Below are 18,372 nucleotides of genomic sequence, written 5' to 3' on the forward strand. Positions count from 1 at the left end.
TGTTAATTGCCAGCGATAAGGAAGCAGACCCAGCAAAAATGCTTGCAATGAGAAACCAGCTGCTAGAACTTGAACAAAAGCAAAAAATAGCTGATATGGAAGGAGAAGCTACTGAAAGAGAACACCTGTGTTTTGAATATCAACAAAGAATGGCATATATTTGATTGCAGGAACTAGAAGCTAAGCCAAAAGTGGACAGACTTAAGCTCCAACTCAAAAGAATAAAGGAACAACAGGAACTGAATCATCCTGAAAATCCAGCTCCTCTCAAAAACAAAGATGGGGATAGAATCTATTCAGTTTGTAAGAACGTTGGTATGTTGTTTGACTCTAAGCAGTTGACTGTGTGTGACCAAATTTACCCCAACACTGCCACCTTTTATGTAAATGCTTTTACTGTGAGCTCAGGTGAAGGTAACCCCATAACTTGTGCAGAGAATGTAAAAATCAATGGTAAAAGCTGTTTAGGGAACATTACAGCTTCTAACATCACTCTTGTTACAGCAGATCTTGTCAAAGAGGAATATTATTTACCAAATAAGATTGTGAATATTGTAATCCTCTGTGAGTTTACTGTAAGTATGCCTTTAGCCAGAATCCATCTTGAATGGAATGGTGTTAAACATGAAGTTATAGCTGGGGTAAGAAAGTTATTGTGTAAGGATCTTTTGATTGGGGTGATATTAAAACTTTGTTCAGTCAAGTTGATGACATAAACCAGTCACAGCAAAGAAATAATCCTGAACCTGTGTCTACTGGGGCAAGGATTTGCCTATGGAGGGTTTCTCCAAATGTCTGTCTGAGGAAGATAGCTATTTATCTGTGCAAAGAAGCAGTGCATATGTGGAAAAAAATTTGGAGTGTCTGTCTGGTATCTCAGAAGTGAATCTGGCATTAGATAAGGCTCAGGAAGATGTTTCTCTAGAGCAAATTAAAATTGGTCATCAGGTTAAAGCCCTAACTGAGGAAGGAAGGGGTACATTCTTGGTGAGTGATAAATTGTTGGCTAGTAAAGCTTGGGAAAGTAAGCCTGACCCAGGTAAAAGTGATGTGCTTAAAGTACCCCAGTGTAATAAGACTCTATTTGTGGAAAACAACAGATAAACTGCTAAGGGAGGGGAAAGCAAAGCAAGTTTAGATGAGCATAGGCAGCTTTGTCTAATCAGCAGTTTGGGAAGGCAGGGTTAGTGGAACATGAGTATCCATATACCTTACCTGTTACCAGTGTGGAGAACTGTGACAGTGAAGGAAATGTTCCTGTGTCTGTTAGGGGTAATGACTTGCCTATGAAGGGAGCTACCCCAATCTCCAAGCAATTGTCTGTGAACAGCCATGTGTGCTGGGACAAGGGAAATGATATCCCAAGCTCTTTGTCTGTTAAAGGGGAATGTTTCTTCAGCTTTTTTCTGTCTGTAGAGCAGAGAGAAGAAGCCTGTCAGCCTATGACAGTTGAAAATTTATCAGTTGACCCAAAGTTGGTTCTGGATACAACTAAAGCCCAGGAAGGAAGTGGTCCAAAATTTGTATCTGTAGGGATGATGACATTGCTACTGGGTTACATCCAGTTGAGGTCATAAATAGCTCCCACAGACCAAGCAGTTCTGGTGCTCCTATTTTGTATATTGCTAATGTGTTGCTGAGTAAAGATATGACAACCTTGTCTGACCAGGGTGATATCATAGCCAGGACACAAGGAAAGCATGAAGGTGATTTGACTGTGTTAGCCACTGACAGTGTGGCAACTTGTAACAAGGAGGAGAATGCTTCTAATCTTGTGACAAGGAAGTCAAGCAGTTTACCTGAAAGGGAGTTGTGTGAAAATCCTCCTGATGGGCCAGAGGTAATTCTGGATGTATGTGAAACTCAAAAAGAGTTTGGTGATTTGTCTGTTGTGCCAAAGTTGGTTCTGGACATAAATAAAGCTCAGAAAGAATCTGTTGCAGTGCATGATATTGCAGAAGGAAAGGAATTTCTTGGTGAAGTCTTTGAAGTCTGTGAAAAGGAATTGTTTCCATGACTCTTGATGGACGATTGTTGGTAGTAAACAGTCTCTCTTCTGAGGAAAGTGTGCTGGTGCCTAGTGGCCAAAGTCTTTCAAATGAAAATGAATCCACTGAATTTGTTTTGAAAAAAATCCATTGTGGATAGCTTTGCGGAGATTTCAGATGGAATAAAAATTGTTAGGGAGTTTAAACAGCACTATCAGCTTAACCAGCTTGTTGGGGAGACAATGTTGTTGGAACATGAATGTCTCCATGTTGATTCTTTAAGTAAGCAGTCTGTGACTCAGGTACTGAGGAAAGATTGGGTTACAAGGATGCAGGGCAGAGCAGGCAAACTCTTATCTCTAGATATTTTGGACATGATTTGTAGACATTTAATTCCATGTGGAAGCAGAAGTTGGTAATGGAAGGACAAAGGAACATTAGATCTAACATGCTAGTGAAAATGGATGGTATCTCTTTAAGACAGAGTCCAGCCTTGGAATTGGTAAAACTTGAGGATCTAAAAATTGGAAAACAAGCTAGTGTCTGTGTTGATGCAAATTACCTGACTGACTGGGAGAGAAAGACTTGCCCAAAGCCATTAACAAAGAGGACGCACCCAGCCAGCTAATGGATTCTGTTACAGCAAAGAGTTCAGATTTTGACCCTACTGGGCAGGGAGGAAAGGAAGCATTAAACCTTGCAAAAAGCCACAGATTAACCCTAAAATACCAAAACATCAAGGAAGTGGTTAAACTGAAAGCCTATGTTAAGGAAGACCCTGAGGTCAAGAAAAAGCTAACAAAGATTCAAGAAGGACATTGAACAAGCTGACCTAAAGAATAATCTGTCTAAACCAAAGACTTGGCATGACAAAAATAATTATAAATGTACACTTGTGATAAACCTGATGTTATTGCTAATGATTGTAACTAACTTGTTGCTGATAGCAAGAACTGTAAAATGTACAATGATAGGTTTCAGAGTAGCAGCCGTGTTAGTCTGTATTCGCAAAAAGCAAAGGAGTACTTGTGGCACCTTAGAGACTAACCAATTTATTTGAGCGTAAGCTTTCGTGAGCTACAGCTCACTTCATGGGATGCATTCAGTGGAAAATACAGTGAGGAGATTTATATACACACAGAACATGAAAAAATGGGTGTTATCATACACACTGTAAGGATCTCACACAAAGTGATCTCCTTACAGTGTGTATGATAACACCCATTTTTTCATGTTCTGTGTGTATATAAATCTCCTCACTGTATTTTCCACTGAATGCATCCGATGAAGTGAGCTGTAGCTCACGAAAGCTTACGCTCAAATAAATTGGTTAGTCTCTAAGGTGCCACAAGTACTCCTTTGCTTTTTGAAAATGTATAATGTGCATGGTTTTTTGGAAAAACCAGTGATCATGTTGGGAGTGATGCATAAGAACTCATTATATTGTAAAGGCCTTCATGGTTATACTGTCTCATTACATGACAACACACTTTGTGCTAAAAAGCCTAATAAGGCTGAGGCTTCACAGCTAATGCATAGAAATATTTCTAAAACATTCCAGGGCAGAAAAACCACTACAAGCTTGAACTGCTGTGCACAAAGGGAAACTGAGGTACAACACCTCGCAGCCTTCATGTCTGAATGCCAGAGTAAGTGCTCTCTGAAGAATGTTAATGGCTATGTTAAGTCATCACATAGACCAAACCCTGGAATCACTAAATTGTTTCACAAAGTATGGACTAAGTTTTTGGCTGGGGCCAAAGCATGCATCAATAATTTGGTGCACCTTACAAAGAATTCAATATAAACACAGCTCAGATCAATGCTGGGAGGTCATTACGGTGTATCCAGGAGCTCTATTTTCGCTCTGCCACACCGGTTTCACATTTGGGGGTGTGACGCCTGGCTAGAAAGGGTTAAACATCCTGCAAAATAAATAACCCACAGAAGACATGTGAGGAGATAATATTTTTATTTTTGTGCATTTACATATGTATGAGTAGGGTCCACAATGTAATCAACAGTCCCTACCTGTCTATGCTGTATTCTGATAATTCAGAGATCAAAAGAAGATCCTATCATTTAAATGAATTGTAAACATGGAATATCTCAGTATTCATCTCTCTTTGAAATGTACTGTGAATGGTGGAGGAACAAGCAAATGGCCTTATGTTAATTCGTATAGCTAAGTACCAGTTATGGATCTCCTTCAAAGTCATCCTTTGTTCCCTGAGGAATTCCAACTTGTCAAAAGACATGAAATTGTATAAAAGATCCTTGGGTCCGGATTCTGTCATCTCAGATCTGCTTAGGCTTCGTCAGGGGAAGTTTGAGTCGCAAGACTGAGGTCCCACTTTTGCTGGTAAACCCTGAATATGAGATTTGGACATTGAAATATGACCTATTAATTGAATTCTAAAGGAACTCTTTGCAACCACAAAGCTCACCATCTCTGCTATGAATCTGCACCTAAATGAACTGAATTCATGTCATGTTTTTTTAATAAATTTTAGTTTAGTTAGTAAGAATTGGCTGTAGCGTGTATTTGGGTAAGATCTGGAATATTCAATAACCTGGGAGGTAATGTGTCCAATCCTTTGGGATTGGGGTAGAACCTTTTCTTTTATATGATGAAATAAGATTTACAGAAATTTTCATCATATTTGATGTGAGTACCTGGATTGAGGCCTGAGGCTGGATCATTTTAAGGGAACTGTGTTGTTTGGACTTCTGAGTAACCAGTGAAGTAATAAAGAAGCTGTTTTATGCTGGCTTGGTAAATCTAGGTATTGGAATATCCACCAGCTTTATGAAGATTGTCTGCCCCATTCTTTGCAGTTCACCCTAACTGAGTTACCATAGCTGGTCCACTAGAACCCCATCACAGGGGTTAATAACATTTACTTAATACAGAGGGGGATTGAGAGACTTTGTTTATATTTGTGAAGCACTTTGATATCCTAAGAAGACTATTTTTATAAGAGGGAAAAGTATTAGAAATAATGCTACCTAAAACTTTAGAGATAAATTTACATTTATGCAATGCCTTTTATCCCAACACATGCCACAAACTGTATTAACGCAATTCTATTGAAATGCAGCTCTCTTTGGGTTGGAGGGCAGCAGCCAAGCAGCACACTACAGAACAAAGGGTGGAAAATGTTTGACAAAGGATGACAAAGAAAATTCCTGACTCCTACAAAAAGTACAAAGAGGAATGAGCATCTACCCACTGGAGTTCTTTGATCACTAACAGGGAAGTCTATATTATGGTGATTAAGCATCTGGCTTTTTTTCCCTTTCAGTTTTAAAGATAAAAATGTCAGATAATTGTACAACTGGATGGAAAATCCTGCTCTGAGTATAGGGTAAGAACGAAGAGTCCTAAACAAGACTGAAAACAGCAACATTTGGTTTGTAGGCTGTGAAAAAAAATCACCCAGCCACTCCATAATCAGAGATAAGAACCTCTACATCTCTGTAAGGAGCTGGTAAGTGGAAGTTTCCATGGGCATCAAGCACAGGTGATCATGCCCTCTCACTCACCTCCCTACCAGAAGACCACAGGGTGGAGTTGGAAGCCTGCCTCCTATCTGATCCAATGAGCCTAAGAGGTGGGAGTTCTAGCTGTGGTAGCATTTGCTTCTATAGTCAGGTAGCTGAGGGGAAACATTCCAACATGTCTGAACCTTGCTAATGCACAATGTGGTTACACAGGCTGTGCACTGAATCCAGAATTTGAAGTAGTGTAGGTGGTGGGTGTGACAGGTTGCCCCTGGGATGCCACCTGGAACTGGGGTACCACTGAGCCCTCTGACCCACCAGCCTGGGCTTCTTCTCACACTGTGCTGCTGTGACAAGCTGCAAAGCCCTCCAAGCCTGCTCTTTCGCCAGCATTCACACAGGAAGGGACACACCCAGCTGCAGTTACATGCTGGCTCTCTAACAACCAGCCTCCCAGCCTAGGACCTTGGAGCAGTACCATCCTGCCCTGGTCAAATCTGGCCAGTATATGGGTTTAATACCTGGTCCACCTCTCCCTCAGTGTGAAGAGGACCATGCACACTTGTAATCAAGCTGAGATTTCCCCCAGACACCTTAGTCAAACACACACTGGTTTGGATTAAAACATAAAATAAAAGTTTATTAACTACAAAAGGATAAATTTTAAGTGATAGCAAACAGATCAAAGCAGATTACCTAGTAAATAAACAAAACCGCAAACTGAGCTTAACATACTAGATAGGTAGGATATGAATTAGCAAATTCTCACCCTGAATGATAAATAGACTGGCACAGTCTTAAGGCACAAGCTGCCTTTGCTTTGCAGCATGGGTTTTCTTACACAGGCTAGAAATCCCTTTAGCCTGGGACCATCACGTCCCCTAGTTCAGTCTTTGTTCCTCAGGTGTTTCCAGGTGTGGTGTTGTAGGGAGAGTGAGGTACCATCATGATGTCATTTCCCCCTTTTGTATCTTCTTCCCACTTGCTGGAAAGCTCTTTTGCTGTGACCTGGGTCAAACAGTTCCCATTGTGTAGTGCTATCTCTGAGAGGTTTCTATTGTACATAGTTCCTGGGGAAATCCTTGTGCTTGTGTGCATTTGTTCAATAAGCCATTAACATTGTTTGGCCTTTTTACTGTTGCACCTGAAAGGCTACTTGTGGGTATTTTCAACTTCACAACATGTTTCAGTAACACATATGTAGCCAAACTTCATAACTTCACATACGACAATAGCACATACAATCCAGTGAGATATTAATGTCTAGCAGATCAAGACTTTTAGAATGATACTTCACAAGGCATAGTTTGTGCAAAACATATCCTAATTACAGGCAGTCCTCGACTTTATGACATTCGACTTACGACAAACAGCACTTATGACGTTTCTGAATTGACACCCTGATTCGACTTACGACATTGGTTTCAACTTTATGGTGCTCGGTCCCGCAATGGAGTGGATTGCGGTTCAGAGTTATGATGTTTCAACTTACGATGCAATTTTCAGGAACCAATTGTGTCCTAAGTCTGAGGTCTGCCTGTATATGACAGTGGTGAATAAGGAGGTGCCAGGGATAGTGTGGGGAGCGGAGAGCTGGTCTCTCAGCTCCGCTGGCCACTACCTACCAGGAGCCTGGCTGCCCCACAGGCTCCCAACAGGCTGCCTCTGCTCCCCATTCCCCGCTGAGAGCAGGCGGAAGCCACCCAGGGTTTCTCTTCTCCCACCCACTGGGAGCCAGGCAACCTTGTCAATTTCACGCATCAGGGAGCCCTGAAATTGACAGAACAGCAGGGAGCAGGGTCTGCAGCCACCCAGCTCTCCAGGGAAGCAGGAGTTTTCTTGTGAATTTCACGGGTCCTGCTGTGAAACTGACAAAATAGATGTAAGGGATGCAGTGCCTACACAGACATGGCATGGCCCTAACTATACCGACATAAGCTTTATGCCTCTAGTGGAGATGAAGTTAATATGTCCGTGTAGTAGGGAACTTAGGTAGGTGGGAGAAAGGCTGTAGTGTAGACACTGACATAATTAGGTTGACATAGAAAACTTCCAGCCATGGTTCTAGAATTACTATGCCTATGGTAGTCTGGAGAGTGTAAGTAACACGGCTACTCAATCACCACTCACCAAGCCTAGGAACTGGCTGCTAACAGACACTCATCTGTCAGTTTCAGGAAGAAGCAGTCACAGTCTGCTCTAGCTCCAATGACCTTCTGCACTCCTCTGACTATTTTTCTTAAATTTTAGTTTAATAGTAGCACTTGTGACCTTCCTGCAGCAGGATGTTAGAGGTGCTAGGTAGGGCTGGACATGGCAAAAGGTGGCTCAGGTTTCTGTTGAACTGACAGTATTTTAGAAAGATGACAATAGGCAATACATTTCCAGGCAACAGCAGATTGACTTGGTTTAAGTCAGTGTGTAGAACACAACCGGAATTCCTTAGAGGGGGAATTTATGATTTAAAGGAAAGAAAAAGACCAATGTGCATTTATGGGGCATGGCTCGAACATCACAGGTAGTGAAAAATCCTATTTGTGTCCAGAGTACAAACAGTTGTGCAGGTTGCACTCCTCATTATCATTATTTGTTATATAAGTCTCTTTGTGTTCAGCATACAAGAAAATGAGATAACAGCAATCCCTGCCACAATGAGCTTATAAACTACAAGGTCGACAGAAGATGCACTGGGAAACAATTTGGAAGTCTTATGTATTTTTAAAATCTCAGTTTTTGAGAGCATCATGGAAGAAGGGATTTAAGAGGGATTTCAATGAGGAAAGGTTTGTCGCTCCAAGATTGAGAAGATATTTGATGTATAAGGAGCAGCATGGAAAACAAAGCAAGACAAGAGTCTCCACACAACTTTAACTCTGCCCTGTAGGAACACCAAATGAAACTGGGACCCCAGGACCTTACTCATCTCTAAAAATACCTGCCATTTTATCTGTGCCTATCCTAACTCCAAATCAGCTATCCTATTCATACACGCCAACATGCTCTGGGCACCATCACTGATCAAAAGCATACTTGTTTCTGGTTGGAAGAAAGCACACTAAACAAACACTTAGCCCTGGTCTACACTACGACTTTAGGTCAGATTTAGCAGCGTTAGATCGGTTTAGCCCTGCACCCGTCCACACTACGAAGCCATTTTTTCCAACTTTAAGGGCTCTTAAAACTGGTTTCTGTATTCTTCCCCGACGAGTGGATTAGCACTGAAATCAACCTCGCTGGGTCGAATTTAGGGTAGTGTGGACGCGATTCGACTGTATTGGCCTCCGGGAGCTATCCCAGAGTGCTCCATTGTGACCGCTCTGGACAGTGCTCTCAACTCAGATGCACCGGCCAGGCAGACTGGAAAAGCCCCACAAACTTTTGAATTTCATTTCCTGTTTGGCCAGTGTGGTGAGCTCATCAGCAGAGGTGACCATGCAGAGCTCTTCAGCACAGGTGACCATGGAGTCCCAGAATTGCAAAAGAGCTCCAGCATGGACCGAACGGGAGGTACTGGATCTGATCGCTGTATGAGGAGATGAATCTGTGCTATCGGAACTCCATTTCAAAACACAAAATGCCAAAATATTTGAAAAAATCTCCAAGGGCATGAAGGACAGAGGCTATAACAGGGACCCGCAGCAGTGCCGCGTGAAACTTAAGGAGCTCAGGCAAGCCTACCAAAAAACCACAGAGGCAAACGCCCACTCGGGGTCAGAGCCCCAGACATGTCGCTTCTATGATGAGCTGCATGCAATTGTAGGGGGTGCCCCTACACCTACCCCACATCTGTACGTGGACTCCTGCAACGGAGTCTCACGCAACAGCGATGAGGATTTTGGGGACGAAGAAGATGAGGAGGAGGGGGAGGTTGAAGATAGCGCACACCAGGCAAGCAGAGAAACCGTTCTCCCCGACAGCCAGGAACTCTTTATCACCCTGGAGCCAATACCCTCCCAACCCGGGCTCCCGGACCTTGACGGCGGAGAAGGCACCTCTGGTGAGTGTACCTTTGTAAATATAATACACGGTTTAAAAGCAAGCATGTTTAATGATTAATTTGCCCTGAAGACTTGGGATGCATTTGCGGCCAGTACAGCTACCGGAAAAGTCTGTTAACGTGTCTGCGTATGGAGCAGAAATGCTCCAGGGACATCCCAATGAAACTCTCCTGGAGGTACTCCCAAAGCCTTTGCAAAAGGTTTCTGGAGAGGGCAGCCTTATTGCATCCTCCATGGTAGGACACTTTACCACGCCAAGCCAGTAGCACATAGTCTGGAATCATTGCATAAGAAAGCATGGCAGCGTGTGGTCCCGGTGTTTGCTGCCATTCAAGCAACATCCATTCTTTATCTCTCTGTGTTATCCTCAAAAGAGTGATACCATTCATGGTTACCTGGTTGAAATACGGGAATTTTATTAAGGTGACATTCAGAGGTGGCCATTCCTGCTGGGCTGTTTGTCTGTGGCTGAACAGAAATCATCCCCGCTGTTAGCCACGCGGTGGGGGGAGGGGTGAAGCGATCATCCCAGAGAATTGGGGGGGGGGGGAGGGCGGTTAGTTGGGTTTGTGCTGCACGTTAACCCGAAAACCGCAACCCCTCCTTTTAAATGGCCAACCCATTTTAAAGGGCCAACCCAACGGGTGCTTGGTATGTGAAATGAGGGTGCTGCTGTTTGAAACCATTCCCACATGTTAGGAAGGTTAAAGAAGCCAAAAGACTGTGACTTACCATGTCTGCCTGCAAGCCGAATTCTGTTGCCCGCCAGCCTGCATGTGTGATCTCTCACACCATACTGGCAGGCCCTCAATATAAGAGGCAAAATGTGACCTTGTAAAGAAACCACACGTGCTATGTAATGCTAACAGCTTGGTTCACCATGACAGAGTCTACCCATTGTTCTCTAAAATGTCTCTTTTTAAAGACTAATCTCCCTTTTTTCCCTCCCGCAGCTGCAAATGTTTCAACGCTCCTCCATCATCTCTGTCCCAGAGGCTATCAAAGATTAGAAGCCAAAAACAAAAACATAAAACCCAAAACAAACAAAAACGCACTCACGATGAAATGTTCTCTGAGCTCATGGAGGCCTCCCATGCTGAAAGAGCCCAGCACAATGCGATGAGGGAAACAATGTCAGAGTCCAGGAAAGCACAAAATGAACGCGAGGACAGGAGGGACGAGCGAGAGGAGAGGTGGCGTCAGCGTGATGAGAGGAGGCAGGATGCAATGCTAAGGCTACTGGAGGATCAAACTGATATGCTCCGGCGTATGGTTGAGCTGCAGGAAAGGCAGCAGGAGCACAGACCGCCACTGCAGCCCCTGTGTAACCAACCGCCCTCCTCCCCAACTTCCATAGCCTCCTCATCCAGACGCCCAAGAACACGGTGGGGGGGACCTCCGGGCACCCAACCACTCCACCCCAGAGGACTGCCCAAGCAACAGAAAGCTGGCGTTCAATAAGTTTTGAAGTGCAGTGTGGCCTTGTCCTTCCGTCCTCCCCTCCTCCACCACCCCACCCGGTGCTTCCCTCATCCTCCACCCCTCCCGGGCTACCTTGGCAGTTATCCCCCCATTTGTGTGACGAATTAATAAAGAATGCATGATTTTGAAACAACAATGACTTTATTGCCTCTGCAAGCGGTGATCAAAGGAGGGCGGGGAGGGCGGTTGGCTTTCGGGGAAGTAGAGTCAACCAAGGGGGCGGGCTTTCATCAAGAAACAAACAGAACTTTCACACCGTAGCCTGGCCAGTCATGAAACTGGTTTTCAAAGCTTCTCTGATGCGCACTGCATCCTCCTGTGCTCTTCTAACCGCCCTGGTGTCTGGCTGCGCGTAATCAGTGGCCTGGCGATTTGCCTCAACTTCCCGCCCCGCCATAAACGCCTCTCCCTTACTCTCACAGATATTGTGGAGCACACAGCAAGCAGTAATAATAATGGGAATATTGGTTTCGCTGAGGTCTAACCGAGTCAGTAAACTGCTCCAGTGCGCTTTTAAACATCCAAATGCACATTCTACCACCATTCTGCACTTGCTTAGCCTATAGTTGAACTGCTCCTGACTACTGTCCAGGGTGCCTGTGTATGGCTTCATGAGCCATGTCATTAAGGGTAGGCTGGGTCCCCAAGGATAAAGGCATTTCAACATCCCCAACGGTTATTTTCTGGTCTGGAAAGTAAGTCCCTTGCTGCAGCCGTTCCCACAGACCAGAGTTCCTAAAGATGCGAGCATCATGTACCTTTCCCAGTCATCCCACGTTGATGTTGGTGAAACGTCTCTTGTGATCCACCAGTGCTTGCAGCAGCACCATTGAAAAGTACCCCTTTCAGTTTATGTACTGGCTGCCTTGGTGCTCCGGTCCCAAGACAGGGATATGGGTTCCGTCTATCGCCCCACCACCGTTAGGGAATCCCATTGCAGCAAAGCCATCCACTATGACCTGCACATTTCCCGGAGTCACTACCCTTGATAGCAGCAGGTCAGTGATCGCGTTGGCTACTTGCATCACAGCAGCTCCCACAGTAGATTTGTCCACTCCAAATTGATTCCCGACTGACCGGTAGCTGTCTGGCGTTGCAAGCTTCCAGAGGGCTATCGCCACTCGCTTGTGAACTGTGAGGGCTGCTCTCATCTTGGTATTCTAGCGCTTCAGGGCAGGGGAAAGCAAGTCACAAAGTTCCATGAAACTGCCCTTACGCATACAAAAGTTTCGCAGCCATTGGGTATCGTACTTTGAGAGAAATCAGTGTCCATGCCCTTATCACTCTCCTCACCGCGCTGCCATCGCCTCCTCACCTGCTTTTGCAGGTTCTGGTTCTGCATATACCGCATGATAATGTGCGTGGTGTTTAGAGCGGTCACAGCTGCCGCGATGATCTGAGCGAGCTCCATGCTTGCCGTGGTATGGCGTGAGCAGGAGAGCAAAGTGGCAGCGGAAGCGGCGGGTGGATGACGATGCTGACAGCAATATGGCATCCGCACGGAAAAAGGCGTGAAATGATTGTTGGCCGTTGCTTTCACGGAGGGAGGGAGGGAGAAGTAGGCTGGCAGCAGACAGTGCTGTTGGCTGGGAGAGCCATCCCTCTGCCAATATTCCATGCAGGACTGAATCTTCATTAGACAAAACTTAAAGAAGAGAATGACCTGAGTCACTCCCATTTATGTGCAGGCACCCCCGACAGACCTCACCGAGATCTGCCAGGAACACCCATGTCTGCCCAGGCGCCCCGACCAACCTGACCAAGGCCAGCCGGGCACCCAGGAGACGACAAGGATGGCTACCAGTCATACTGCACTATCTGCTGCCACAAAGCAATGAGCTGCTGCTGTGTAGCAATGCAGTCCCATGTCTGCCAGCACCCAGGAGATGTACGGTGACAGTGAGCTGAGCGGGCTCTATGCTTGCCGTGGTATGGCATCTGCATGGGTAACCCATGAAAAAAGGCGCAAAACGATTGTCTGCCGTTGCTTTCATAGAGGGAGGAAGGGAATGGGGGCCTGACGACATATACCCAGAACCTCCCATGACCATGTTTTTTGCCCCATCAGGCATTGGAATCTCAACCCTGAATTCCAATGGGCGGAAGAGACTGCGGGAACTGTGGGATAGCTACCCACAGTGCAACACTCCAGAAGTCAACGCTAGCCTTGGTACTGTGGATGCACTCCGCCGACTTAATGGTCTTAATGATTTTAGGTGGGGACACACACAATCGACTATATAAAATCACTTTCTAAAAATTCGACTTCTATAAATTCAACCTAATTTCGTAGTGTAGACATACCCTTAGGAAGGAGTAATGTACTGGGACATCCCTAAGAGACACCTCAGGCAGACATCAAAGATGAAGTCAAGGTTGTGTGGCTGTGTTTTGTGAGGATCACCACCTTAAGTGTACATTTCCTGGATCTCTGACATTTATATTGTGAGGTTTCAGAGTAGCAGCCGTATTAGTCTGTATTCGCAAAAAGAAAAGGAGGACTTGTGGCACCTTAGAGACTAACCAATTTATTTGAGCATAAGCTTTCATGAACTACAGCTCACTTCATCGGATAAATTCAGTGGAAAATACAGTGGGGAGATTTATATACACACAGAACATGAAAAAATGGGTGTTACCATACACACTGTAACAAGAGTGATCACTTAAGGTGATCACCAGCAGGCGAGTGGGGGGACGGGGGGGGGGGGGGAACCTTTTGTAGTGATAATCAAGGTGGGCCATTTCCAGCAGTTGACAAGAACGTCTGAGGAACAGTGTGGGGTCGGGGGGAATAAACATAGGGAAATAGTCTTACTTTGTTTAATGACACATCCACTCCCAGTCTCTATTCAAGCCTAAGTTAATTGTATCCAGTTTGCAAATTAATTCCAATTCAGCAATCTCTCGTTGGAGTCTGTTTTTGAAGTTTTTTTGTTGAAGAATTGCAACTTTTAGGTCAGTAATCGAGTGACCAAAGAGATTGAAGTGCTCTCCAACTGGTTTTTGAATGTTATAATTCTTGACATCTGATTTGCGTCCATTTATTCTTTTACGTAGAGACTGTCCAGTTTGACCAATGTACATGGCAGAAGGGCACTGCTGGCACATGATGGCATATATCACATTGGTAGATGTGCAGGTGGTTTTTCTTCTTATCATAGAAAGATAGGGTTGGAAGGGACCTTAAGAGATCATCTAGTCCATCCCCCATCCCCCTGTGCTGAGGAAGGATCAAGTTACCTGCCAGGGACAGTCTAGGTTGTTTCTCCAACCTGTCTTTTAAAACCTCCAGTGATGTAGATTCCACAACCTCCCTTGGAAACCTAGTAAAGAGCTTAACTACCCCTAGCGTTAAAACAATTTTCCTAATGTCTAACCTAAATCTCCCTTACTACAGATTAAGCCCATTAATTCTTGTCCTACCTTCCACAGACATGGAGAACAATTGATTACCGTCTTCTTTATAACAGCCCTTAATATTTGAAGACTTCGCAGGTCACCCCTCAATCTTCTTTTCTCAAGACTAAACAAGACCAGTTTTTTTAACCTTTCCCCATAGGTCACTATAATAGGCTATACCTCTCTAGCATCTTCCTTGGGGAGAGGGTGGATACTGCTACAGCCTCAGATTCTAGGTCAGAGCCCTCCCACGGTGCTATTCAGGACGTCTGGCCCCCTTACTGGGGAAGCTAAAGTAGTCCAAACAGTCTATATGCTTCCATAGCCCACGAAAGTCAGTCCTAAGCCTTCAGGAAACCAAAGAGAAAAACAGAGAAGGGAAAAGTACCAATCCTTCTTGCTGAAAGGGCCTGGGCAGCCTAGGCTCTCAAGGCATTTCCCCAGTCAGCAACCCATAAGAATGGTCCTAATATGGGTCACACCAAGGGTCCATCTAGCCAAGTATCCTGTCTTTTAACAGTGGTCAGTGCCAGATGCGTCAGAAGGAATGAACAGAACAGGGCATTTACTGAGTGATCCAACCCCTTTCACTCAGTCCCAGCATCTGGCAGTCAGAAGCTTAGGGACACCCAAAGAATGGGATTGTGTCCCTGACCATTGTGGCTAATAGCAATCAATGGAACTATCCTCCATGAATTTATCTAATTCTTTTTTGAACCCAGCTACGCCTCTGGCCTTCACAAAATCCCCTGGCTGACCGTGTTTTGTCTGAAGTACTTCCTTTTCTTTGTTTTAAACCAGCTGCCTATTAAGGAACAGGGGTCACCCAATGAAATTATGTTATACGAAGGGGTAAATAACACTTCCATGTCCGCAGGTTCAGCCGATCGCAGCTCCCACTGGCGGCGGTTCGCCCCCATTGGCCTGGAGTGGCGAACCACGGCCAGTGAGAGCTGCGATCGGCTGAACCTGTGGACGCGGCAGGTAAACAAATCGGCCCGGCCCAGCCCGCCAGAGGGCTTACCTTGGTGGACTGCAGGCCAAAGGTTGCCAGTCCCTGACTTAGACTTACCCAACCACAGTATAAGGACTAATGCTAGTAAAGTGCTTTGAATACGCTGACCATTCAAATGTTAATCATTAGTAAGCAAATTTCCCTCCTATTTTGCCAATAACTTCACAGTAGAATAATTTTAAAGGGTACATTTACTTGTCATTGTTATGTTGTTGCTTTACTTTTTGCATTTCTCCCAAGACAAGGAAATATCAATGAAGACCATTTCTCTTTTGTTTATAGTTGATTTCCTTTTCCCATTGCTGCACTATATATGAGTTGTCCTTACACATATATTGCAGTGGATTGCTTATTTGTCTCCATGGGAATTCTTTCTTTAATTCATAGAAACATTTATACCAGTGATATTCAGACTACGGCTCACAAGCCACAAATGGCTCTTTAATGTGTCTCCTGGCGCTCTCTGCAGAACATGATATTAAAACACTATGTGATTTAATTATTAACCAGTCAAGATGCTTTTATTATGTTATTAACCAATTATGTTATCAGCTTGCACTCAGTTACTAACTTATACACTATGAGAATAATTTTATATATAAAGATTTCCCTTGTGTTTAAGTATGAATAATACTACAGTAAATGAAACAATGAAGTCACCCAAAAGAACCACAGTGTAATGTTGATGGCTAATTTGGCTTCTGAACCACTGAGGTCTGAGCATCACTGATTTATACTATTCTTGGGTTTGGAAGGAACTTAGTTTTCAGAGAGTCTAAACGGTGCGCCAAATTCGAGGGGACAGCTTCCTCTAAATACACACCCCGTCGCTTTTCTGAAGTTAGACTGACAGCCCACTCACTTCACACCCCAAACTCCTGATGCGACACCGCAATGCAAAGCCACCGCAAATTCACAGCTGGGGCTGATCCCAGTACACACACACACACACACACACACACCCCGGGGGGAGGCGCTAAGCCCCAAACTACTTCACAGCTCCAAAGCAGTTGCCCAGAGAGGCGCCTCTCCATTTCCACGCTAGAAACCCAGAGCGACGCAAACAGCGCTTCACAGGCTCGCCGCAGCTGCCAGCGCGGACGCGGGGCGCTGGCTCGTTACCGCAGCCGCTCGCGGGACGGAGCGCGGCCGGCAACGGGCCTCGCGCTGGAGCTTCGGCCCCGGGAGCTTTTACGTGCTTGGCCCGTGCAACGGCGGCATGGGGGGGAGGGGCGGGAGCGGTATTGCCCAGAGGGGGCCGGTATTACTGCCCCCCCCGACCCCCTTTCTGCCCTTGGCCCCGTTGTTTCGCTCGCGGGAAGGGCAGGTCGCTCCTAGGAGCCGGGCCACGGGGCGGTGACCCGTGACGGGCCCAGTCCCCAGCCGGGCCGGTTCTGGGAAGCTCCGGGACTGTGACCGTCCCCCCGCCCCCGGCTACCGCCTCAGAGCCCCTGGGGGCGGGGGAGGGGGGCGCGGACCGGGCTGCTCCTCACCTGCCTCCGCCGCGGTGCCGGTACCAGCCCGCATCCCGTGCCGCCGACCATAGAGACGACGGCAGAGCGGCCGCCTCCCACCACCGAGACCCCGGCGAAGGGATAGAGCGACCCCTCCCCCCCCCAATCACCCCCGCGGGGGGCCCCTCTGCGCTCCCTTCCCCCGCCCTTGCCTCGTGGGGCTGGAACCCCCGTTCCGCACGCGCCATCCCCGCCATCATCTGCCCCGCGCGCGGGGCCGGGCCGGGCCAGGCCCCTCCCACCCCCCGCCGCTCTGTGGGACGGGGGGGTTAACCCCGCCCGTAGCCCCCGGAAGGTGTCAAGGCCCCTGTCCCGCCCCACAGCCCCCACCTGGCACCGTCTGAACGGGCTCCGTGGCAGGGTTGCCTCTGGCTGCTGGGTACCTGCGATGCGGGCCTGCGCTCCCCCGGGGCCAGCCTCCCCCAGGGGCCACAATCCCAGAGGTTGTCACGGTGCCCGCTAAAGCATGCAAAGAAACGTGGCGCCCCGTAGCCTGATCGCTTCCCTGAAATTATCCAGTCGGCGGCACCCATTATGAATTATTTGGCCAACCAAATTCTTTGTCTCCCCAGACTTTAATTTTAATCAAATAATAGTTGATAATAATAGCCCTGTTGTCATCATCAAGCTACCACCACTGCATCACTGCTGCCAATTCAAGCAAAGCAGACTTTGTTAAAATGATTATCATTTTCTGATCATAGCTAAATAAGGCCCCAACCTTGCAAAGGTTTATACATGTGTTTAACTTTACTCAGGTGAGTAGTCCCATTAGGTGACCCACTGCAGCCCTAGGGCCAAAGAATTGCCATATGTTCTCAGAGGAATCCATTATGTTTTGCAATTTATATAATTTTTTTTTTTGTCCCTCACTAAATTAGTTATACTTGGCAGCTATTCTGATTTATTGTACTGTGATTCCTCTCTCAATATTGTTATCTTGGCTGGTTATTTACATTTTATTAAGGAAAGTGCGGGCCCCTTACTGAATGAGGGAGGCAACCCAGTGCCAGAGGATGCTAATGTACTCAATGCTTTTTTTTGCCTCTGTCTTCACGAACAAGGTCGGCTCCCAGACTACTGCACTGGGCAGCACAGCATGGGGAGGAGGCAACCAGCCCTCTGTGGAGAAAGAAGTGGTTTGGGACTAATTAGAAAAGCTGGACGAGCACAAGTCCATGGGGTCGGATGCGCTGCATCCGAGAGTGCTAAAGGAGTTGGCGGATGTGATTGCAGAACCATTGGTCATTATCTTTGAGAACTCATGGCGATCGGGGGAAGTCCCAGACAACTGGAAAAAGGCTAATGTAGTGCCCATCTTTAAAAAAAGGAAGGAGGAGGATTCGGGGAACTACAGGCCAGTCAGCCTCACCTCAGTTCCTGGAAAAATCATGGCGCAGATCCTCAAGGAATCAATTCTGAAGCACTTAGAGGAGAGGAAAGTGATCAGGAACAGTCAGCATGGATTC

General features: G+C 46.1%; 1 protein-coding gene across 2 annotated transcripts in view; it reads right to left on the reverse strand.

The window, feature by feature from the left end:
- Positions 1–17,077, reverse strand: part of B4GALT4 (beta-1,4-galactosyltransferase 4) — a 78,792-nt gene extending 61,715 nt beyond the window's left edge. The window contains exon 1 of one of the 2 annotated variants that reach the window (XM_074974352.1): positions 17,056–17,077. The gene's annotated coding sequence lies outside the window, so the exon portion shown is untranslated. Of the gene's footprint in view, positions 1–16,882; positions 16,998–17,055 lie in introns of those variants that run through there. The other variant, XM_074974343.1, reaches the window with a different exon arrangement.
- Positions 17,078–18,372: the final 1,295 nt, after the last annotated feature.

This window comes from Natator depressus, chromosome 1, assembly GCF_965152275.1.
Source record: "Natator depressus isolate rNatDep1 chromosome 1, rNatDep2.hap1, whole genome shotgun sequence".
Taxonomy (NCBI): Eukaryota; Metazoa; Chordata; order Testudines; family Cheloniidae; genus Natator; species Natator depressus.